Raw genomic sequence first — 24,568 nt, 5'->3', positions numbered from 1 at the left:
TGGACCTGCTAAACCTAACGGAACCGGATATTTTAATACGTTTATGTTTTATGCTTAATAGTGTATCTTAAGGTATGGACAAAGACCCAGAAGAGATTCTTTTGGGCCATAAGGTAGCAGATGGCCCTGGGGACGCCGCTATGTCTAGGATTTAAGTGCTGTTCAAAGAGTTTTATCACCCTCACTGTTTATCCGAAGCCCAAACCAGGGCAGGTCTTAAGTGTTCCAGTTAACACCTTTCAACAAAGGTTTTCCTGCCAGAACTCCAAATGGTAGACTGTCTGGCATTCCTGACGTAAATGTGGGGCTTCAGAAATGAGACCCCCAGAGTTCTACTGCGCATGTGCCAACTAGCAGGGGGGCATGGGTCAGAATGCTTTCCCACGTTAGTGAGTGGCTGGAGGTAATTGTAAACCAATCCCCTGTGCTTAAGGTTAAGAATAGAAGGAGAATGGTTTATAAACTGCTGTCCACCCATATATCCTTTGTCTTCGTTTGCTGATATGGTTACCTGATATCACCTGAATGATTTCCTCACTGCTGAAAGAAATGCTACATCATACTTCTCATTCCCCAACCCTTAAGTAAGTGTACTTCTTGTTCGTTACTGTATTATCTGTTGTGTTCACCTATATTCTAAGGAATAAATACAATTTATTATATCTTAAGCCTCGTTCAGTTCAAACCCAATTATTTTTGTGTAATATTAATAAGCCTGTGGAAGCTATCGTCACAAGGAGGTATTATAGTGTGTATTGTGGGGAGAATTAGTGTGTGTGTTGTTTGGGAGTGATATTCGGGAGGATTGTGTGTGCAGAAGGAAGAATGAGTGAGGGGGGAGTAAGGGAGCAGGATTGAATGAGAGGGGGTCATTGAGTGATAGCGGGGAGGGGAGGGAAGAGTGAGGAGAGTGGGTGTAGGAGGGAGCAGTGCAAGAGACCGTCGGGGGCAGAATACATGGTGAGAAGGGAGGCTGCCTAGAAGCATAAAAATCTACTTCACCACTGTTCTGTACTCTCTTCAATACTCTGTGTTACAGATCTCTCTGGCAAGAAATGGGGTCCAATGGCAAAGACTGCTCTAAATAAGATAGTATAAATGAACACAGAGAGAAATTCCAAAGAGTAACCCAAGAAAATACAAGTGAAATCTAATCGTAAGGTAATTAGTCCCATTAAGTGAAATACATAAAGGAATAGTCCATAAAAAAGCACAAAGGAAAAAAATAGGAGTACTTTATTGTGATGTTACATTTCAGAGAATATAAAATTATAGGAAAACAATTCCACTTTGTTCAGAAAACCAGAAAGTCTTGGTCCCAGGTGGACTGAATTTTTATTGCAAATAAGTTCCTTAATACACAAGTAAAGAATATAGTTACTTATTCTATTCTCTACTGTAAGACGTGCCACATTGCCCAATATTTGGGTACAGTGCCCAGATTGTGACCATGCACTACAGAGGTGAGATTCCCCCAACTCCAATTTGCTACACACTCCAAGAGAGATTATTGTGATCAGAGGTGGAATGAGAGGGGTGAGAAGGGTCGCTGCCCAGGGAGTAGCCTGACAGGGGGTACAGAAATCTCTTTTGGTGCATATATTGCGGAGCTGCATTGATTGACTTGTCAATCAGCTCTGCTGCCTATCCCATTGACATCATGATCCGGCACTGTGATCAGCTGCAGCGCTGACCCAGGTGTGTTAGTGCAGCACTTTACAGGGAGGGAACAGAGGTTGTGGATGACAGATGCTGGGGATAGGCCATGAGTACGGGCCAGAGTAAGGTGGAGACTTTCTGTACTCTGCATACAGGACACTGCATGCATGACAGTGTCTGTGTGTGTGTGTGTGTGTGTATTCCAAGTGTCAGTGTGCATAAGTAAGTGTGCTCTGTAAGTATGCCTGTGTGGCAGGTATAGGGGGGTGGTTCAGCTGGAGGAACTTATCCAGGCACAAAAGCACATAGATGCCCCAGATTATACCACCCCAAATGCTGATAATATCCTGCTGCACTTTACAGAAGATGATGCAGATGTCAGTGGGTGGTGGGTTCATTAAATCCATCCATCATATCATAGCCACACTGTGCATATGATGTACTGAATCAATCACAGGAAGACATCTCCATGGTAGGGGTAGAAGTTAACAGAATATGTCCAGCACTGTGGTGTGTAGCCCATAAATAATAATTGTGCACATTACAGAACATACTTGCAACTGCAAGATCATTTTGCTGCTTGTAGTGTTTGCTCTTGTCCTGTGCAGTGTTGTCGTAGATCCGTCTCTTCAGTGTTCACTGCAATAAAAGTAAGACATTGCATTAATATTACAGAAGTTTGGGAGCTGAAATCCCACTATGCTGCAGACATTTTCCCTTTGCATAAAATTCTTGTGATTATATCTCAATGATGATCAATAACAACTACATCATAACACAGCCGCTCAATACAAAATATGTATTTGCTATCAATGGTCATGGAGGCCAAACGTCACACAATGTACAGATATACTGCTGCGGCCGAGTTTATTCGAGCATTTGCCCGTTCTTGGCCGCAGCAGTAACCTGGCGCGTGCCGGAGGGTGCCGGGCGCACGCCGAAGCAGCGGAGGAGCGCCCTCCGATCGGGGCTTTCTCCCTTCCGCTGCCGGGTCCGTCGGGTCCCCCGGAACCCCCTGCCGCTGTCCCCCACATCGCGGGACACCAGTGCTCCCTCGGGGAGCCCTGGACGCGCGTGCAGGGGGCGCAGGCACCCGATGACGCGTGACCGTGCATCGGTGATGCGCGGCACGCTGAGGGAGTGCGGCTAGCACGCCGGGGCATCCCCCGGCTTGCGGTGCTAGCCGTGCTTCAATAAAACGTGTCGGTAGTGTAGCAAGGATTATTTCTTCCTCTGGTGCATTATGATGGGATGTGTTGTAAGATTCTGCATTATTAGCATCACTGAATCTTTTGGAAACTGAGTAATATTCTATGTTTTAATGCAATATTATGGATGATCAGCCGGTAAAATAAAGCTTACTGTATCTGTAGCCATGCTCTACCCATGATGTGCTGAATCAATGACTGCAGAGTGATTCAGAGTGGTAAACATGACTGGAACTCATCTCTGAATAGAGGACAGAACAGCAGTGCAGAGTAGGAGGTGAATGTATCTCAAATGGAAGACTTAGTAGCTGTGTGGGGAGTAGACAGTACAGACTGATCAAATAAATAGTTAAAGGAGTATCTTCAACATTACTTGGCTTTGTTATCAACATTGAAGTTTCTCTTGTTTTTTCTGTTCTTTAAATCACTACTACTGATGCCATGTGTAACCTGTACTGAGAGAGATACTCTACTGGCCTAGATGAAACCATATGATGCAAACAGGATTCATCCCACTCCAGATTCATATGATTGCACCACTTCAACCTTTAATAAAACACATAGAACTACAGCAGTGCGCTACTGCACATGTTCTTGTTATGAATGGTAGTAGATGTGGTCCTTGGGTCAATACTTCATACAGCAGCCACACTCTACTCATGATGTATTGAATCAACAAAAACCTGCATGGTACAGATCACAGGAAGGGTAGAGTAGAGGGGAATATGTCCAATGCGAAACCCTTAGCAGCTGGATTGTGTGGAGTCAACAAAACGACAAATACTAAATGAGAAATATACACATTGCTTATCTGTCTCTGTGTAGTCATTTTCCTCCTCTTCAACTGTCTTTCAAAATTTCTCTTCTGACAGAAAAGAAACACATGGCCTCAATATTCACTGTTCTTCCCTCCTGAAATAAAAGTTAAGCATTGCATGGTTATGATCATACATACAATGAACCTTGCGCCAAACCATGTGATCCAAAGTAAATCCACCTCCCTCCCATAGCTGTGTTCCTTCTAGAGCTTCTACCACACAAGTCATTAATGTTCGTGACACTGTACTGCAGTCACAGTCTGCACACAAAGTACTGAATCAATTACATCACACTGAAAAGGCAGTCTACATGATGCAATAGTTAACCATAATAACTCTGTCATGCAAATGACAGGAAAACCTATATGTATATCATTAGGGGAGAGGGGAAAAATAATTAAAAAATAAGTGCGACAAATAAAAACAGATTATAGGAAAGTAAATCCTTGCCCTGGGAACTTTACAATCTAATAGAAATGTTAGAAGACTTAAAGAGAGGCAGCAGTTGGGGGAAGAAGTGCAGTAGATGACAATGCTTGTCCTTAATGGTGGGTACAATTAGTAGAAAGCACATCTTGGGAACAATAGTTGTTAGCAGTGACTGTGGGTGTGGGACAGTAGCCACGAGTCAAAGTTTTTTAAATGCTTGATTTAAGTCGTGAATTTTAAGATTGGTCTTAAATGTGGGTGGAAGAGGTTATGTTGGCATATACTGAGTGTGAGGAAGTTTCACATGTACGGTGCAGTGATGGAAAATGGTTTCAGGCAAGTGAGAGAACAGTAGAGGTGAAAGAAGTTTACAGGAGACAGTTATGGTTATAGTGCAAGAGACAAGCAAGGGCATAACGAGAGATCAAAGATGATATGCAAGAAGGAGCAGATTAATGGAGAGCCTTAACAAAAAGGTAAGGAGGAGAACTTTGTAGGTGATACAAAAACTTGATGGGATGCCAGGACAGGGATTTAAGGAGATGAGCAGAGACTGTTGTGGGAGAAAGTGAGATAATTCAAGCAGCAGAGTTTTGCATAGGAGAAAGTTGTGAAGCATGGAGGCCTGTTTGTAGTATGTTAAAATAACCTATAGGATAACAGTATACATTGGAGTTTTAGCAGTAGGTTGAGAGGGGAAAGGGAAGATCTTGGCAATATTACAGAGAAAGAGGCAACACATTTTACCCATAGCCGTGCATGTGAATGGAGATGGAATTGAAGAGCCAAATGTTACTCCTATGCAACATGTTTGATGACAAGATAGATGGTAGTACTGTTTACTGTGATGGAGAAAGGGGATAATATGAGCCCAGTGTTAGACATTAAGTTTAAGGCAGTGGAGTGCCATCCATGAGCATATAGCCAGGAGACAACCCAAGAGTAGGGACTGGATTGCAGGAGTGAGAACAGGGGTGGATAGATTTGTGTGTGTATCATCCGCATAGAGATTATATCTAAGGCCAAAAGCATTGATGAAGTCACCAAATGATAGTATGTAGAGAGAAAGAGAGATCTCAGAACAGAGCCCTGATGTATACCCACAGACAGATCAATAGAAGACGAAGACATGTTAGCAACAGAGATGGAGAATGTGTGACAGGAAAGTTATGATGAAAACCAGGATAGAACTTTGTTACTGATACCAAGAGAGAGTTTAGAATATGAAGGAGGAGAGTGATTGAGAGCATCAAACGCAGCCGATAGATCAAGTAGGATTAGTAGGGAAAAACCTTGGGAATTAGCTTTAAGCACAGTCTGTAGAACGTGCTGTACGAAAGGCAGGTTGTAAAGGATCCAGGAGGGCATGTGATTTAAGAATGTTGACACTAGCAATTAGAAGGCAAACAGCATGAGGGATACAGAGCGGTAGTTAGTAAGGCACATAGGGTGTAGTTTGTTTCTGACAAAAGGGTGACCGCTACAGGCTTAAAGTAAGAGGGCAAAAATCCAGAGAATAGGGAGAAATTGAAGATGTGGGTGAGAGTGGGGACTAAGAGATGCAGTAAGGTGTGAGGGGATACGATCTAGAGGGCATGTGGTAGAGGGAGAATAGAAGATGATTAGCTTCCAGCTCTGTAAGAGAAGAAAAGGAGTCAAGTGCAGAAGGAGATTTGGGTAGAAGGAGAGAAGGGGGAAGGGACAGAAGGAATCTCCTTTTGGGTGGCATCCACCTTGCCTCTGAAGTAGTCAAATGCTTGAGGAGAAGTGAAGGAAGGATGGCAAGTGGGAGGAGAAGGTCAGTGGAGGGAGTCAAATACAGAGAAAAAAACAGCGTAAATTAAATTTGAGTGTTGATGAGTGTGGAAAAAAGTAGTGTATTTAGCCCTAGAGAGCAGCTTTATACAGGACAGGAGACATTTTTACTGTAGAAAAATCAAACAAAGTGTGAGATTTCCTCCGTAGGTATTAAGAACAGCGAGTGGAAGTGTGATGAGTGTGTTTGGGAATTTAGCCAAAGGTGTGGGTTAGAGGGATGAGTGTGTCAGAGCCTAGAGGGGGCATATAGATAGGAGGATAGCATTGTAAGAGTTAATAAGATTGTTAGTTTAAGCAGAAAGAAAGAGAGAGAAGAGAGAAGAGAGGTTAGAGTAGATGTCAGAGGAGAGTTTAATTAAGCAGAGGCAAATCAGTGGGACAGGTAAGATGCGGTGAGGGGAATGACTGATTGTGACTGATGAGAGCAGAAGAGGTTATGTACAACTAGAGCCTTGTTAGTAAGAGTGGACATTCCAGAGGGCACAGGAGAAGGGAAGAGAAAAGTAAGGAAAGGAATGTGGATTACATTAGATAGGTTAACACTCTTAGTAGGGAGGCCTGATGTGTATATGAGCCGGTCCAAGATTATAAGAGATATCCCCCAACATCAGCGAGCATAGAAGGAGACACAGAGATAGGTGTAGAGAGAGACAGAGATAGGGATATGTAGAGAGAGAAGGGCGTCAAGAGAATGAGACAGATAGGCGTAGAGAGAGGAGACATAGAGAGAGGGGGCTTTGAGAGGGGGGCGTAGAGAATGAGGGAAGGTGGAAGAGAATAGGATGTGCAGGAGTGCATTTCATTGAGCAGTGCAGAAATAGCTGCAATAGAGGTCTGTACAAATGGTGCTTTGTGTAGACACATGCAAAGGTAGGGGAAGGAAAGTGTATAGAACATGTGGATAAAAGCAGGAGTATGGAAGTTAGAGAAATTAGAAAAGTTTTACAGAGGAGTGAGGAAACAGTAAACAGAAAGAACAAGAGAGGTTACATTGGGATGACGTGCTGTGGTAGAGAGAAATGCTAGGAGAGAGCCTCCAGATATTAGAGGACATGAATTGAGAGAGCAAATGTATAAATCAAAACCGGAGGGGGAGGTATAGCACGAAAGCTTGCACAGCAGTTGATGAAGATTATAGTCTTAAAGTTGCGTGTACCTGTCAGGGCACTCAAGAAGGTCAATGCTCACAAGTGCAGAGTTCATGAAGAAATGCTGAATCCAGTTCCCCTCCAATTTAATTTTAATATAACTTTTTCATTCTTCATTACTGCAAAAAGCAAACAAAACAAAACCACATTGCATTACTATTTTCAAAATGGATTGAATGACATATTCAACAGTAACTGTGTGATGCCAATATTGCCTTCTCACTCGTAGGCCAGTACGGTCAGGTACCCAGTACTGATAAAACAATAAGTGCCCGTACTAAGTACCAATATGAATTATAAGGAAATGTAAAATCTCCAGGTCTCTCTCCATCTCTGCAACAGATATATGGATAAGCCCATATTAAGGCATCACGTGACCGGAGCCGTCACTGACTGGGTATACGCAAAGATGCAGGGAGATGCAAAGAAAGGGAGGGAGACAGGGAGAAGATGGGAAACGGAGGGAGGCACGGATGGCAGGCCTCTCTCTTTCACTGGTGCATGCAAGGAGCTGGTCCCAACATCCACAAAGTGTGTGTGTATTATTGGTTGTGTTTTATGGCGGTAGGAGGATAGTGTGTATATTGTGTGTGTGTGTGGGAGTATTATATTGTGTGTAGGGTATTATAGTGTGTATATTATGTTGAGGTGCAGAGGAGAGTGTTAGATTGGGTATCTTGTGTTAGGGGGTATTGTGTATATTGTGTTTAAGACTATAATATTATTGGGGAGATTATTATTGAGGAGGTATTAAAGTGTGTATTGTGGGGAGTATTAGTGTATGTATTATTTGTGGGTGACAGATGCTGTGGGTAGGCCAAGAGTACGGGCCAGACTAAGGTGGAGACTTTCTGTACTCTGCATACAGGACTCTACATGCACTGCAGAGGTGAAATTCCCCCAACTCCAATTTGCTACACTCTCCAAGAGAGAATATTGTGATCAGAGGTGGAAGATGAGCAGGGTCACTGCCCAGGGAGTAGCCTGTCAGGGGGCATGGAAATCTCTTTTGGTGCGTATGTTGCCACGTGGCATTGATTGACCGGTCAATTAGCACTGCTTCCTATCACAGTGACATGATCCGGTGCTGTGATCGGTTGCAGCGCTGACCAAGGTGTGTTAGTGCAGCAATTTACAGGGAGGGAACAGAGGTTGTGGGTGACAGATGCTGGGGGTAGGCCAAGAGTACGGGCCAGAGCAAGGTGGAGATATTCTGTACTCTGCATGCCCATCCTGCATGCCCAGGACTCTGCATGCATGCCAGTGGCTGTGGGGTGTGTGTGTGTAGGTATGCCAAGTGTCAGTGTGCATAAGTAAGTGTGCTGTGTGTGTAAGTAAGTTTGCCTGTGTGGCAGGAGGTGTAGGGGGGTGGGGGGCGGGGGGCGGTTCAGCTGGAGGACTTTACCCAGCACAAAAGCACATAGATGCCTCTGATTATATCACCCCAAATGCTGATAATATCCTGCTGTAGATGCACTTTACAGAAGATGATACAGATGTCATCAGTGTTTGGTGGGTTCATTAAATCAATCCATCATATAATAGCCACACTGTGCATATGATGTACTGAATCAGTAACACCAATCACAGGAAGACATCTCCATGGTAGGGGTAGTGTTGAAGTTAACAAAATATGTCCAGCACTGTGGTGTGGAGCCCATACATAATAATTGTGCACATTACCAGAACAACATATTGTCAACTGCATGATCATTTTGCTGCTTGTAGTGTATACTCTTGTCCTGTGCAGTGTTGTAGTAGATCCGTCTCTTCGGTGTTCACTGCAATAAAAGTAAGACATTGCATTAATATTACAGAAGTTTGGGGGCTGAAATCCCACTATGCTAATGACAGTTTCCCTTTGCATAAGATTCTTGTGATTATATCTCAATGATGATCAATAACAACTACATCATAACACAGCTGCTCTATACAGAATATGTATTTGCCATCAATGGTCATGGAGGCAATATGTCACACAATGTACATATATAGCAAGGATTATTTCTTCCTCTGGTGTATTATGATGGGAGGGTGAGATTCTGCATTATCAGCATCAGTAAATCTGTAGGAAACTGAGTGATATTCTATTTTTTAATGCAATATTAGGGTAAAATAAAGCTTGCTGTATCTATAGCCATGCTCTACCCATGATGTGCTGAATCAATGACTGCAGAGCGATTTAGAGTGGTAAACATGACTTGAACTCATCTCTGAATAGAGGGTAGCACAGTAGTGCAGAGTAGAAGGTGAATGTATCTCAAATGGAAACCCTTAGCAGCTGTGTGGGGAGTAGACAGTACAGACTGACCAAGTAAATAGTAAAAAGTAGTAACTTCAACATTACTTGGTTTTGTTCTCCACTCCTGTTTTTCTGTTCTTTAAATCACTAATACTGATGCCATATGTAACCTGTACTGAGAGTTATATACTCTACTGGCCTAGATCAAATTAAATGATGCAAACAGGATCCCTCCCACTCAAGATTCATATGATTGCACCACCTCAACCTTTCATAGCAATAACATAGAACTGCAGCAGTGCGCTACTGCACATGTTCTTGTTATGAATGGTAGTAGATGTGGTCCTTGGGTCAGTACTTCATACTGTAGCCACACTCTATTCATGATGTATTGAATCAACAAAAATCTGCATGGTACAGATCACAGGAAGGGGTGGAGTAGAGGTGAATATGTCCAATGCGAAACCCTTAGCAGCCGGATTTTTTGGAGTCAATAAAACGACAAATACTAAATGAGAAATATACACATTGCTTATCTGTCTCTGTGTAGTCATTTTCCTCCTCTTCAACTGTCCTTCAATTTTCTATTTTGCAAGAAAATGAACACATGGCTTCAATATTCACTTCTGTTCTGCAGTCTTTCCTCTTGAAATAAAAAAGTTAAGCATTGCATTATTATTATTATAATTATTATTGACGATACATACAATGAACCTTGCTCCAAACCATGTGATACAAAGCAAATCCACCTCCCTCCCACAGCTGTGCTCCTTCTAGAGCTTCTACCACACAAGTTATTCATGTCAGTGAAACTGTACTGCAGTCCCGGTCTGCACACAATCTACTGAATCAATGACATCACACTGTGTCACACAATGTCATGCTAACGACAGGAAACAATCTTTGTATATATCTTTGTATATATAATAATAATAATAATAATAATAAAAAAAATAAGACAGGACAGACACTCCTACATTGCAATCAATAGAAAATAACTGGGACAGGCACTTCAAGGATGCATACGGTCCCGGATAAACTGTAGCTACCTATACACGTGTGCCTTGTCTCTAGACTCTGCATATATCTCTATTTATATACCACCCATTGTGTACTCAGCGCTTTACAAGAGAGACCAAAAAGTACAGGAAATTATTATACAATAAGTTCAACAAACAAAAACAGACAATAGGAAAGTAAATCCCTGTCCTGGGTAGTTTACAATCTAAGAGAAATGTAAGGAGACTTACAGAGAGACAACAGGTGGGGGAACAAGTGCAGTAGATGACAATGCTTGTCCTTAATGGTGGGTACTTGTAGTATAAAGCACTTCTTGGGAACAATAGTTAGTGACTGAATGAGTGACAGTAGCAACGAGTAAAAGCTATTGAAATGCTTCATTTAAGTTGTGAATTTTAAGGTTGATCTTAAATGTGGGTGGAAGAGGGTATGTTGGCATATACTGAGTGTGTGTGAGTTTCACAGGTAAATTGATGGGAAAGGGTTTCAGGCAAGAGAGCGAGTGCGCAGTAGAGGTGTAAGAAGTATAATGGAGACAGTTATTAGTAGAGCTTAGGAGACGAGGAAGGGCATAACAAGACCAAAGATGATATGTAGGAAGGAGCAGATGAATAGAGAATAGTGTTGGACTGGGTCCTCAACTATAAAAAAATGGGTAACGGGTACCCGGCCAAAATGAAAGGTTCTACCCGGTCGGGTACACGGTTTGGCACTTACCTTCCGGGTGGCGGTGACATCTAGGATCAGCAGCAGTCCTGTGACGGTGGCAGCATCTGTGGTGTCTTCAGCCGGCGGGGGAGCTGCAGGCTCACAGACACAGCTTACCTGCTTCGGTGCTGTGGAAGTGATTCCTGCAGCTCCCCCCGCCAGGTGAAGACACCTCTGATGCTGCCAACATCAGAGGACTGCTGCTGCTGATCCTAGATGTCTTAGGAAAGGTAAGTATAAAAGATTATTTCCAGCTGCCCTGACATTACCCGACGCCGGGTATTACCCGGCCAAGTCCACTTCTCAGTGGCCGGTTTCGAGTAATGTCCGGGTAGCTGGAAATGTGTCGGGTAACGCCGGGTACTCGGTACACCACTAATAGAGAACCTTAACAAAAAGGTAAGGAGGAGAACTTTGTAGGTGATCTGAAACTTGATGGGAAGCAAGGAGAGGGATTTAAGGAGGAGGAGGAGATGAGCAGATACTGTTGTGGGAGAAAGGGAAATTATTCAAGCAGCAGAGTTTTGGATAGATTGCAAATGAGAAAGTTGTGAAGCAGGGAGCCCTGTTAGCAGTATGTTAACCCATACGATAAGGGCATGCATTGGCGTTTTAGCAGTAGATTGACAGAGAAAAGGGCAAATCTTGGAAATATTACAGAGAAAGAATCGACAAACTTTAGCCAGTGTCGTGAATGAAGATGGAAAGGGAAGAGTCAAATGTTACTCCTAGGCAATGTGCTTTCATGACAGGATGATGGTAGTACTGTTTACTGCGATGGAGAAAGGTGATATTAGGCCAGATTTAGGGGGAAATATGAGGAGCTCAGTTTTAGACATTAGGTTTAAGGCAGAAGAGTGTCATCCATGGAGGATATAGCCAGGAGGCAACCCGAAACTAGGGACTAAATTGCAGGAGTGACGGTAGGGTGGATAGGTGTGTGTATCATCTGCATAGAGATGATATCAAGGGCCAAAATAGTTGATAAGGTCAACTAGTGATAGTATGTAGTGAGAGAGGTCCCAGAACAGAGTCCTGAGGTATACCAACAGACAAAACAACAGGAGACAAAGACACGTTAGCAACAGAGATGGAGAATGTGTGATGGAGAAGTATGATGAAAACAAGGATATAAGTTTGCTGCGGATACGAAGAAAGAGTTTAGAATATGAATGAGAAGAGTGATTGACAGTATCAAAAGCAGAAGAGAGATCAAGCAGGATTAGTAAGTAAGATGGACCTTGGGAATTTTCTTTATGTACATAATTTTTTACATTGGGAAAGGCAGATTGTGAAGGGCCCAGAGGAGCATGTGATTTAAGAATGTTGTTCAAACGGGAGATCACAAGACGTTCTAGCAATTAGGAGGCAAATGGTAGGAAGGATACAGGGCGATAGTTAGAAATTCACACAAGGTCAAGGTTATTTTTGAGAATAGGGGTGACCACTGCATGCTTAAAAGGAAGAGTTGAAAGAGCCAAAGGATATGGAGGAATTGAAGATGTGGGTGAGAGTGAGAATATAGGATTGAGAGGGCATGTGGTAGAGGGAGAAGAGAAGATCAGGTTCCAGCTTTGTGACAGGAGAAAAGGAGTCAAGAGTGCAATGAGATCTAGATAGAAAAAGAGAGAGGGGGAAGGGAGAGAACGAATCTACTTGTGGATGGCATCCACCTTGCCTCAAGTGAGCAAAGGCTTGAGGAGAAATAAAGGATGGATGTTAAGTGGGAGGAGAAAGTCAGTGGTGGGACTCAAATACATAGAAGACAGTGTGAATGAAATTGGAGTGTTGATGAGTGAGGAAAAAGTAGTGTTTGACCTTAAAAAAAGGAGCAGAGTTTTACAGAACAGGACAAAGGTTTAGTGTAGAAAATCAGACTGTGAGATTTCCTCCATAGGTGTTAAGAGCAGCAGTGTGATGTGATGAAGTGTGATGAGAGCGTGCTTGTGAATTAAACCAATGCATGGGTTAGGCTGCGTCTATAGTAAGCACGCAACAGAAGGCAAAGTTAGCGCATGCCTGTCGCTCCAGCAATCCCTGCACTGAGGTCCGAGGCGACGGGGAGGCCCTGCATCGCTCGCACGCACTGTGGACGACCAAGCGTGTGCCCATGATAATCACGGCCTTAGAGGGATGAGTGTGTCAGAGCCTAGAAGGGGCATATAGATGAGGGAGGAGGAGGGAGGAGGAGGGAGGAGGAGGAGGTGCTAGCATTGTAAAAGTTAACAAGATAGTTAGTTTAAGCAGAAAGTGAGGAGAGGTTAGAGATAAGGGTAGATGTCAGAGGAGAGAGTTCAATTAAGCTGAGGTATCGAGTAGGACAGGGGTGAGGGGAAAGAGAGGTGGTGGATGATGAGAGCAGAAGAGGTCATGTACAAATAGACCATGTTAGTCGTAGAGCAGACATTCCAGAGGGCACGTGAGAAGGGAAGAGAAAAGTGAGACAAGGAATGTGGATTACATTAGATGGGTTACTACGCTTAGCAGGGAGGTGGAGAGAGAGGCAAGAGGCAGAGGGTGATGTAGGGGTAGAGGAAGAGATGTTGCATGTACCTTGTCAGAACATTAAAGAACGTCAATTCACACTGGTGCAGAGTTGAGGATGAAATGCTGAATCCAGTTCACGTCCAATTCAATTTTAACAGAACTTTTTCATTCTTCATTACTGCAAAAAAAAAAGTAAAAAACAATGCATTACTATTTTCAAAATGGATTGAATTCCCCCAACAATGACTATGTGTTACCAATATATCCCTCTCAGTCCCACTGCAGCACATACTGTACCAGTGTGAAAGTAAGAAGGTACACAGTACCGGTAAAACAATATGTGCCGGTACTATGCACCATATGAATTATAAGAGGATGTAAATCTCCCAGTCTCTCTCCATATCCGCAACAGAGTGGGCTCCGGTCAGTGGCATGGATGCCCATATATGGATATGCTCATATTTGGGCATCCCATGTCACTGACCGGAGCCGGCTCTGAGTATAGGGATATATGCGGAGATGCAGAGGTGCAAGGAAATGGGAGGAGGCACGGTGAGAAACAGGGAGAGACCACAGGAAGATAGAGGGCAACAACTTCCACAAGGTACGTCTATGTGTATAATTGTTTGTATTTTGTGCAGAGGGGGTAATTTCAGATAAAATACAATTCTCCACCCTCTACGAAACAATTCCACTTTGTTCAGTAAGCCAGAAAGTCTTGGTCCCATGTGGACTGAATTTTAATGCAAATTAGGTCCTTAATACACAAGTAAAGAATATAGATACTTATTCTCTACTGTAAGAAGTGCCACATTGCCCACTATTTAGGTCCTGTGCCCAGATTGTGACCAAGCATGGCAGAGGTGAGATTCCCCCAACTCCAATTTGCTACACTCTCCAAGAGAGATAATTGTGATCAGAGATGGAACTATGGGGGGGGCGAGCAGGGTCGCTGCCAAGGGAGTAGCCCGACTGGGGGCACGGAAATCTCATTTGGTGCATATGTTGCAGCGTTGCATTGATTGGCCGGTCAATCTGCACTGCTGCCTGTCACAGTGACATCATGATCGGGCACTGTGATCAGCTATAGCGCTGACCCAGGTGACATAGTTCAGCACTTTACAAGGAGGGAACAGATGTTGTGGGTGACAGATGTTGGGGGTAGGCTAAGACTGTTGACCAGAGTAACGTGGAGACTTACTGCACTCTGCATGCCCATCCTCTCGCTGACATCAGGGGAAGGAAGTGGCTCTGGGGTGTGTGTAGGTATGCCAGATGTCAGTGAATGCATAAGTAAGTATGCCTGTGTAGTGGGAGGTGTAGGGGCATTAAGCTGGAGGACTTAAATCAGGCACAAAAGCACATAGATACCTCTTATTATACCGCACCAAATGCTGATAATATCATGCTGAGCTGCACTTTACAGAAGATGATGCAGAATCCATCATATAATAGCCACACTGTGCATATGATGTACTGAATCAGTAACACCAGGAAGACATCTCCATTTAAGGGGTACAGTTGAAGTTAACAGAATATGTCCAGCACTTTGGTGTAGCCCATAAATAATAATTGTGCACATTACCAGAACATACTTGCAACTGCAAGATCATTTTGCTGCTTGTAGTGTATGCTCGTTCTGTGCAGTGTTGTAGTAGATCCGTCTCTTCAGTGTTCACTGCAACAAAAGTAAGACATTGCATTAATATTACAGACGTTTGGGGGCTGAAATCTCACTTCGCTGCGGACAATTTCCCTTTGCATAAGATTCTTGTGATTATGTCAATGATGATCAATAACTGCATCATAACACAGCTGCTCTATACAGAAGATGTACTTGCTATCAATGGTCATGAAGGTAATACGTCACACAATGTACAGATATAGCAAGGATTATTTCTTCCTCTGGTGCATTATGGCATTATGATGGGAAATGTTGTGAGATTCTGCATTATCAGCATCACTGAATCTTTTGGAAATTAAGTGATATTCTATGTTTTAATGCAATATTATGGATGATCAGCCGATAAAATAATAATAGCTTGCTGTATCTGTAGCCATGCTCTACCCATGATGTGCTAAATCAATGACTGCAGAGAGATTCAGAGTGGTAAACATGACTGGAACGCATCTCTGAATAATGGGCAGCAAAGCAGTGCAGAATAGGAGGTGAAAGTATTTAAAATGGAAGACCCTTAGCAGCTGTGTGGGGAGTAGACAGTACAGACTGACCAAGTAAATGGTAAAAGGAGTAACTTCAACATTACTTGGCTTTGTTCTCCACATTGAAGCTTTCCTCCTCTTTAAATCACTAATACTGATGCCATGTGTAACCTGTACTGAGAGTTATATAATCTACTGGCCTAGATGAAACCATATGATGCAAACAGGTTCCATCCCACTCGATTCATAGAATTGAACCACCTCAACCTTTCATAACAATCACATAGAACCGCAGCAGTGCGCTACTGCACATGTTCTTGTTATGAATGGTAGTAGATGTGGTCCTTGGGTCAAAACTTCATACAGCAGCCACACTCTACTCATGATGTATTGAATCAACAAAAACCTGCATGGTACAGATCACAGGAAGGGTAGAGTAGAGGTGAATATGTCCAATGCGAAACCCTTAGCAGCTGGATTGTGTGGAGTCAATAAAACGACAAATACTAAATGAGAAATATACACATTGCTTATCTGTCTCTGTGTAGTCATTTTCCTCCTCTTCAACTGTCCTTCAAAATTTCTCTTCTGCCAGAAAAGAAACACATGGCTTCAATATTCACTGTTCTTCCCTCCTGAAATAAAAGTTAAGCATTGCATGGTTATGATCATACATACAATTAACCTTGCGCCAAACTATGTGATCCAAAGTAAATCCACCTCCCTCCCACAGCTGTGTTCCTTCTAGAGCTTCTACCACACAAGTCGTTAATGTTCGTGACACTGTACTGCAGTCACAGTCTGCACACAAAGTAATGAATCAATTACATCACACTGAAAAGGCAGTCTACATGATGCAATAGTTATCCATAATAACTATGTCATGCAAAGGACAGGAAAGCCTATATGTATATCATTAGGGGAGAGGGGAAAAAAATAAATAAAAAATAAGTGCGACAAATTAAAACAGACAATAGGAAAGTAAATCCTTGCCCTGGGAACTTTACAATCTAAGAGAAATGTTAGAAGACTTAAAGAGAGGCAGCAGTTGGGGGAAGAAGTGCAGTAGATAACACTGCTTGTCCTTAATGGTGGGTACTTTTAGTAGAAAGCACTTCTTGGGAACAATAGTTGTTAGTAGTGACTGTGGGTGTGGGACAGTAGCCACGAGTCAAAGTTTTTGTAATTCTTGATTTAAGTCGTGAATTTTAAGATTGGTCTTAAATGTGGGTGGAAGAGGTTATGTTGGCATATACTGAGTGTGAGGGAGTTTCACATGTACGGTGCAGTGATGGAAAATGGTTTCAGGCAAGTGAGAGAACAGTAGAGGTGAAAGAAGTTAACAGGAGACAGTTATGGTTATAGTGCAAGAGACGAGCAAGGGCATAACGAGAGATCAAAGATGATATGCAAGAAGGAGCAGATTAATGGAGAGCCTTCACAAAAAGGTAAGGAGGAGAACTTTGTAGGTGATACAAAAACTTGATGGGATGCCAGGACAGGGATTTAAGGAGATGAGCAGAGACTGTTGTGGGAGAAAGTGAGATTATTCAAGCAGCAGAGTTTTGCATAGGAGAAAGTTGTGAAGCAGGGAGGCCTGTTAGTAGTATTTTAAAATAACCCATAGGATAACAGTATACATTGGAGTTTTAGCAGTAGGTTGAGAGGGGAAAGGGAAGATCTTGGTAATATTACAGAGAAAGAGGATCCAAACTTTACCCTTGGCCATGCATGTGAATGGAGATGGAATTGAAGAGCCAAATGTTACTCCTAGGCAACATGTTTGATGACAAGATAGATGGTAGTACTGTTTACTGTGATGGAGAAAGGGGATAATATGAGCCCAGTTTTAGACATTAAGTTTAAGGCAGTGGAGTGCCATCCATGAGCATATAGCCAGGAGGCAACCCAAGAGTAGGGACTGGATTGCAGGAGTGAGAGCAGGGGTGGATAGATTTGTGTGTGTATCATCTGCATAGAGATTATATCTAAGGCCAAAAGAGTTGATGAGGTCACCAAATGATAGTATGTAGAGAGAAAGAGAGATCTCAGAACAGAGCCCTGATGTATACCCACAGACAGATCAATAGAAGACGAAGACATGTTAGCAACAGAGATGGAGAATGTGTGACAGGAAAGTTATGATGAAAACCAGGATAGAACTGTGTTACGGATACAAAGAGAGAGTTAAGAATATGAAGGAGGAGAGTGATTGAGAGCATCAAACGCAGCAGATAGATCAAGTAGGATTAGTAGGGAAAAGTGACCTTGGGAATTTGCTTTAAGCACAGTCTGTAGAACGAGCTGTACGAAAGGCAGGTTGTAAAGGATCCAGGAGGGAATGTGATTTAAGAATGTTGACATTCTAGCAATTAGGAGACAAACAGCAGGAGGGATACAGGGCGGTAGTTAGTAAGGCACATAGGGTGTAGGTTGTTTCTGAGAAAAGGGTGACCACTACAGGCTTAAAGTAAGAGGGTAAAGAGCCAGAGAATAGGGAGGAATTGAAGATGTGGGTGAGAGTGGGGACTAAGAGATGCAGTAAGGTGTGAGGGGATACGATCTAGAGGGCATGTGGTAGAGGGAGAAGAGAAGATGATTAGCTTCCAGCTCTGTAAGAGAAGAAAAAGAGTCAAATGCAGAAGCAGAATTAGGTAGAAGGAGAGAAGGGGGAAGGGACAGAAGGAATCTCCTTGTGGGTGGCATCCACCTTGACTCTGAAGTAGTCAAATGCTTGAGGAGAAGTGAAGGAAGGATGGCAAGTGTGAGGAGAAGGTTAGTGGAGGGAGTCAAATACAGGGAAAAAAAGACAGCGTAAATTAAATTTGTGTGTTGATGAATGTGGAAAAAAAAGTAGTGTGGTTTGGCCCCAGAGAGCAGCTTTATACAGGACTGGAGACATTTTTACTGTAGAAAAATCAAACATCAAGTGTGAGATTTCCTTCATAGGCATTAAGAACAGCGAGTGGAAGTGTGATGAACATGTTTGGGAATTTAGCCAAGGGTGTGGGTTAGAGGGACGAGTGTGTCAGAGCCTAGAAGGGGCATATAGATAGGATAGCATTGCAAGAGTTAATAAGATTGTTAGTTTAAGTGAAAAGAGAGAGAGAGCAGAGAGGTTAGAGTAGATGTCAGAGGAGAGTTTAATTAAGCAGAGGAAAATCAGTGGGACAGGTAAGATGGGGTGAGGGGAATGACTGATTGTGAATGATGAGAGCAGAAGAGGTCATGTACAACTAGAGCCTTGTTAGTAAGAGAAAGGACATTCCAGAGGGCACAGGAGAAGGGAAGAGAAAAGTAAGGAAAGGAATGTGGATTACATTAGATAGGTTAACACTCTTAGCAGGGAGGCCCGATGTGTATATGAGCCGGTCCAAGATTATAAGAGATATCCCCCAACATCAGCGAGCATAGAAGGAGACACAGAGATAGGTGTAGAGAGAGACAGAGATAGGGGTATGTAGAGAGAGAAGGACGTCAAGAGAATGAGATAGATAGACGTAGAGAGAGGAGACGTAGAGAGAGGGGGCTTTGAGAGGGGGGCGTAGAGAATGAGGGAAGGTGGAAGAGAATAGGATGTGCAGGAGTGCATTTCATTGAGCAGTGCAGAAATAGCTGCAATAGAGGTCTGTACAAATGGTGCTTTGTGTAGACACATGCAAAGGTAGGGGAAGGAAAGTGTATAGAACATGTGGATAAAAGCAGGAGTGTGGAAGTTAGAGAAATTAGAAAAGTTTTACAGAGGAGTGAGGAAACAGTAAACAGAAAGAACAAGAGAGAGGTTACATTGGGATGACGTGCTGTGGTAGAGAGAAATGCTAGGAGAGAGCCTCCAGATATTAGAGGACATGAATTGAGAGAGCAAATGTATAAATCAAAACCGGAGGGGGAGGTATAGCACGAAAGCTTGCACAGCAGTTGATGAAGATTATAGTCTTAAAGTTGCGTGTACCTGTCAGGGCACTCAAGAAGGTCAATGCTCACAAGTGCAGAGTTCATGAAGAAATGCTGAATCCAGTTCCCCTCCAATTTAATTTTAATATAACTTTTTCATTCTTCATTACTGCAAAAAGCAAACAAAACAAAACCACATTGCATTACTATTTTCAAAATGGATTGAATGACATATTCAACAGTAACTGTGTGATGCCAATATTGCCTTCTCACTCGTAGGCCAGTACGGTCAGGTACCCAGTACTGATAAAACAATAAGTGCCCGTACTAAGTACCAATATGAATTATAAGGAAATGTAAAATCTCCAGGTCTCTCTCCATCTCTGCAACAGATATATGGATAAGCCCATATTAAGGCATCACGTGACCGGAGCCGTCACTGACTGGGTATATGCAAAGATGCAGGGAGATGCAAAGAAAGGGAGGGAGAGAGACAGGGAGAAGATGGGAAACGGAGGGAGGCACGGATGGCGGGCCTCTCTCTTTCACTGGTGCATGCAAGGAGCTGGTCCCAACATCCACAAAGTGTGTGTGTATTATTGGTTGTGTTTTATGGCGGTAGGAGGATAGTGTGTATATTGTGTGTGTGTGGGAGTATTATATTGTGTGTAGGGTATTATAGTGTGTATATTATGTTGAGGTGCAGAGGAGAGTGTTAGATTGGGTATCTTGTGTTAGGGGGTATTGTGTATATTGTGTTTAAGACTATAATATTATTGGGGAGATTATTATTGAGGAGGTATTAAAGTGTGTATTGTGGGGAGTATTAGTGTATGTATTATTTGTGGGTGACAGATGCTGTGGGTAGGCCAAGAGTACGGGCCAGACTAAGGTGGAGACTTTCTGTACTCTGCATACAGGACTCTACATGCACTGCAGAGGTGAAATTCCCCCAACTCCAATTTGCTACACTCTCCAAGAGAGAATATTGTGATCAGAGGTGGAAGATGAGCAGGGTCACTGCCCAGGGAGTAGCCTGTCAGGGGGCATGGAAATCTCTTTTGGTGCGTATGTTGCCACGTGGCATTGATTGACCGGTCAATTAGCACTGCTTCCTATCACAGTGACATGATCCGGTGCTGTGATCGGTTGCAGCGCTGACCAAGGTGTGTTAGTGCAGCAATTTACAGGGAGGGAACAGAGGTTGTGGGTGACAGATGCTGGGGGTAGGCCAAGAGTACGGGCCAGAGCAAGGTGGAGATATTCTGTACTCTGCATGCCCATCCTGCATGCCCAGGACTCTGCATGCATGCCAGTGGCTGTGGGGTGTGTGTGTGTAGGTATGCCAAGTGTCAGTGTGCATAAGTAAGTGTGCTGTGTGTGTAAGTAAGTTTGCCTGTGTGGCAGGAGGTGTAGGGGGGTGGGGGGCGGGGGGCGGTTCAGCTGGAGGACTTTACCCAGCACAAAAGCACATAGATGCCTCTGATTATATCACCCCAAATGCTGATAATATCCTGCTGTAGATGCACTTTACAGAAGATGATACAGATGTCATCAGTGTTTGGTGGGTTCATTAAATCAATCCATCATATAATAGCCACACTGTGCATATGATGTACTGAATCAGTAACACCAATCACAGGAAGACATCTCCATGGTAGGGGTAGTGTTGAAGTTAACAAAATATGTCCAGCACTGTGGTGTGGAGCCCATACATAATAATTGTGCACATTACCAGAACAACATATTGTCAACTGCATGATCATTTTGCTGCTTGTAGTGTATACTCTTGTCCTGTGCAGTGTTGTAGTAGATCCGTCTCTTCGGTGTTCACTGCAATAAAAGTAAGACATTGCATTAATATTACAGAAGTTTGGGGGCTGAAATCCCACTATGCTAATGACAGTTTCCCTTTGCATAAGATTCTTGTGATTATATCTCAATGATGATCAATAACAACTACATCATAACACAGCTGCTCTATACAGAATATGTATTTGCCATCAATGGTCATGGAGGCAATATGTCACACAATGTACATATATAGCAAGGATTATTTCTTCCTCTGGTGTATTATGATGGGAGGGTGAGATTCTGCATTATCAGCATCAGTAAATCTGTAGGAAACTGAGTGATATTCTATTTTTTAATGCAATATTAGGGTAAAATAAAGCTTGCTGTATCTATAGCCATGCTCTACCCATGATGTGCTGAATCAATGACTGCAGAGCGATTTAGAGTGGTAAACATGACTTGAACTCATCTCTGAATAGAGGGTAGCACAGTAGTGCAGAGTAGAAGGTGAATGTATCTCAAATGGAAACCCTTAGCAGCTGTGTGGGGAGTAGACAGTACAGACTGACCAAGTAAATAGTAAAAAGTAGTAACTTCAACATTACTTGGTTTTGTTCTCCACTCCTGTTTTTCTGTTCTTTAAATCACTAATACTGATGCCATATGTAACCTGTACTGAGAGTTATATACTCTACTGGCCTAGATCAAATTAAATGATGCAAACAGGATCCCTCCCACTCAAGATTCATATGATTGCACCACCTCAACCTTTCATAGCAATAACATAGAACTGCAGCAGTGCGCTACTGCACATGTTCTTGTTATGAATGGTAGTAGATGTGGTCCTTGGGTCAGTACTTCATACTGTAGCCACACTCTATTCATGATGTATTGAATCAACAAAAATCTGCATGGTACAGATCACAGGAAGGGGTGGAGTAGAGGTGAATATGTCCAATGCGAAACCCTTAGCAGCCGGATTTTTTGGAGTCAATAAAACGACAAATACTAAATGAGAAATATACACATTGCTTATCTGTCTCTGTGTAGTCATTTTCCTCCTCTTCAACTGTCCTTCAATTTTCTATTTTGCAAGAAAATGAACACATGGCTTCAATATTCACTTCTGTTCTGCAGTCTTTCCTCTTGAAATAAAAAAGTTAAGCATTGCATTATTATTATTATAATTATTATTGACGATACATACAATGAACCTTGCTCCAAACCATGTGATACAAAGCAAATCCACCTCCCTCCCACAGCTGTGCTCCTTCTAGAGCTTCTACCACACAAGTTATTCATGTCAGTGAAACTGTACTGCAGTCCCGGTCTGCACACAATCTACTGAATCAATGACATCACACTGTGTCACACAATGTCATGCTAACGACAGGAAACAATCTTTGTATATATCTTTGTATATATAATAATAATAATAATAATAATAAAAAAAATAAGACAGGACAGACACTCCTACATTGCAATCAATAGAAAATAACTGGGACAGGCACTTCAAGGATGCATACGGTCCCGGATAAACTGTAGCTACCTATACACGTGTGCCTTGTCTCTAGACTCTGCATATATCTCTATTTATATACCACCCATTGTGTACTCAGCGCTTTACAAGAGAGACCAAAAAGTACAGGAAATTATTATACAATAAGTTCAACAAACAAAAACAGACAATAGGAAAGTAAATCCCTGTCCTGGGTAGTTTACAATCTAAGAGAAATGTAAGGAGACTTACAGAGAGACAACAGGTGGGGGAACAAGTGCAGTAGATGACAATGCTTGTCCTTAATGGTGGGTACTTGTAGTATAAAGCACTTCTTGGGAACAATAGTTAGTGACTGAATGAGTGACAGTAGCAACGAGTAAAAGCTATTGAAATGCTTCATTTAAGTTGTGAATTTTAAGGTTGATCTTAAATGTGGGTGGAAGAGGGTATGTTGGCATATACTGAGTGTGTGTGAGTTTCACAGGTAAATTGATGGGAAAGGGTTTCAGGCAAGAGAGCGAGTGCGCAGTAGAGGTGTAAGAAGTATAATGGAGACAGTTATTAGTAGAGCTTAGGAGACGAGGAAGGGCATAACGAGACCAAAGATGATATGTAGGAAGGAGCAGATGAATAGAGAATAGTGTTGGACTGGGTCCTCAACTATAAAAAAATGGGTAACGGGTACCCGGCCAAAATGAAAGGTTCTACCCGGTCGGGTACACGGTTTGGCACTTACCTTCCGGGTGGCGGTGACATCTAGGATCAGCAGCAGTCCTGTGACGGTGGCAGCATCTGTGGTGTCTTCAGCCGGCGGGGGAGCTGCAGGCTCACAGACACAGCTTACCTGCTTCGGTGCTGTGGAAGTGATTCCTGCAGCTCCCCCCGCCAGGTGAAGACACCTCTGATGCTGCCAACATCAGAGGACTGCTGCTGCTGATCCTAGATGTCTTAGGAAAGGTAAGTATAAAAGATTATTTCCAGCTGCCCTGACATAACCCGACGCCGGGTATTACCCGGCCAAGTCCACTTCTCAGTGGCCGGTTTCGAGTAATGTCCGGGTAGCTGGAAATGTGTCGGGTAACGCCGGGTACTCGGTACACCACTAATAGAGAACCTTAACAAAAAGGTAAGGAGGAGAACTTTGTAGGTGATCTGAAACTTGATGGGAAGCAAGGAGAGGGATTTAAGGAGGAGGAGGAGATGAGCAGATACTGTTGTGGGAGAAAGGGAAATTATTCAAGCAGCAGAGTTTTGGATAGATTGCAAATGAGAAAGTTGTGAAGCAGGGAGCCCTGTTAGCAGTATGTTAACCCATACGATAAGGGCATGCATTGGCGTTTTAGCAGTAGATTGACAGAGAAAAGGGCAAATCTTGGAAATATTACAGAGAAAGAATCGACAAACTTTAGCCAGTGTCGTGAATGAAGATGGAAAGGGAAGAGTCAAATGTTACTCCTAGGCAATGTGCTTTCATGACAGGATGATGGTAGTACTGTTTACTGCGATGGAGAAAGGTGATATTAGGCCAGATTTAGGGGGAAATATGAGGAGCTCAGTTTTAGACATTAGGTTTAAGGCAGAAGAGTGTCATCCATGGAGGATATAGCCAGGAGGCAACCCGAAACTAGGGACTAAATTGCAGGAGTGACGGTAGGGTGGATAGGTGTGTGTATCATCTG

At 42.9% G+C, this 24,568-nt stretch overlaps 1 long non-coding RNA gene across 8 annotated transcripts in view; it reads right to left on the bottom strand.

The window, feature by feature from the left end:
- Positions 1–1,234: 1,234 nt before the first annotated feature.
- LOC142475382 (uncharacterized) overlaps positions 1,235–24,568 on the bottom strand; it is a 47,008-nt gene continuing 23,674 nt past the window's right edge. For 5 of the 8 annotated variants that reach the window (XR_012790909.1, XR_012790915.1, XR_012790913.1 and 2 more), the window contains 11 exons: positions 22,416–22,533; positions 21,330–21,427; positions 19,653–19,763; positions 16,224–16,335; positions 15,123–15,215; positions 13,604–13,715; positions 9,850–9,967; positions 8,764–8,861; positions 7,089–7,199; positions 3,670–3,779; positions 1,235–2,298 (listed from right to left, as the gene is read on the bottom strand). This is a non-coding gene — a long non-coding RNA (uncharacterized LOC142475382). The other 3 variants (XR_012790914.1, XR_012790916.1, XR_012790912.1) reach the window with 3 other exon arrangements.

This window comes from Ascaphus truei, unplaced genomic scaffold, assembly GCF_040206685.1.
Source record: "Ascaphus truei isolate aAscTru1 unplaced genomic scaffold, aAscTru1.hap1 HAP1_SCAFFOLD_1200, whole genome shotgun sequence".
Taxonomy (NCBI): Eukaryota; Metazoa; Chordata; class Amphibia; order Anura; family Ascaphidae; genus Ascaphus; species Ascaphus truei.
This window is presented reverse-complemented; position numbering and strand designations above follow the sequence as displayed.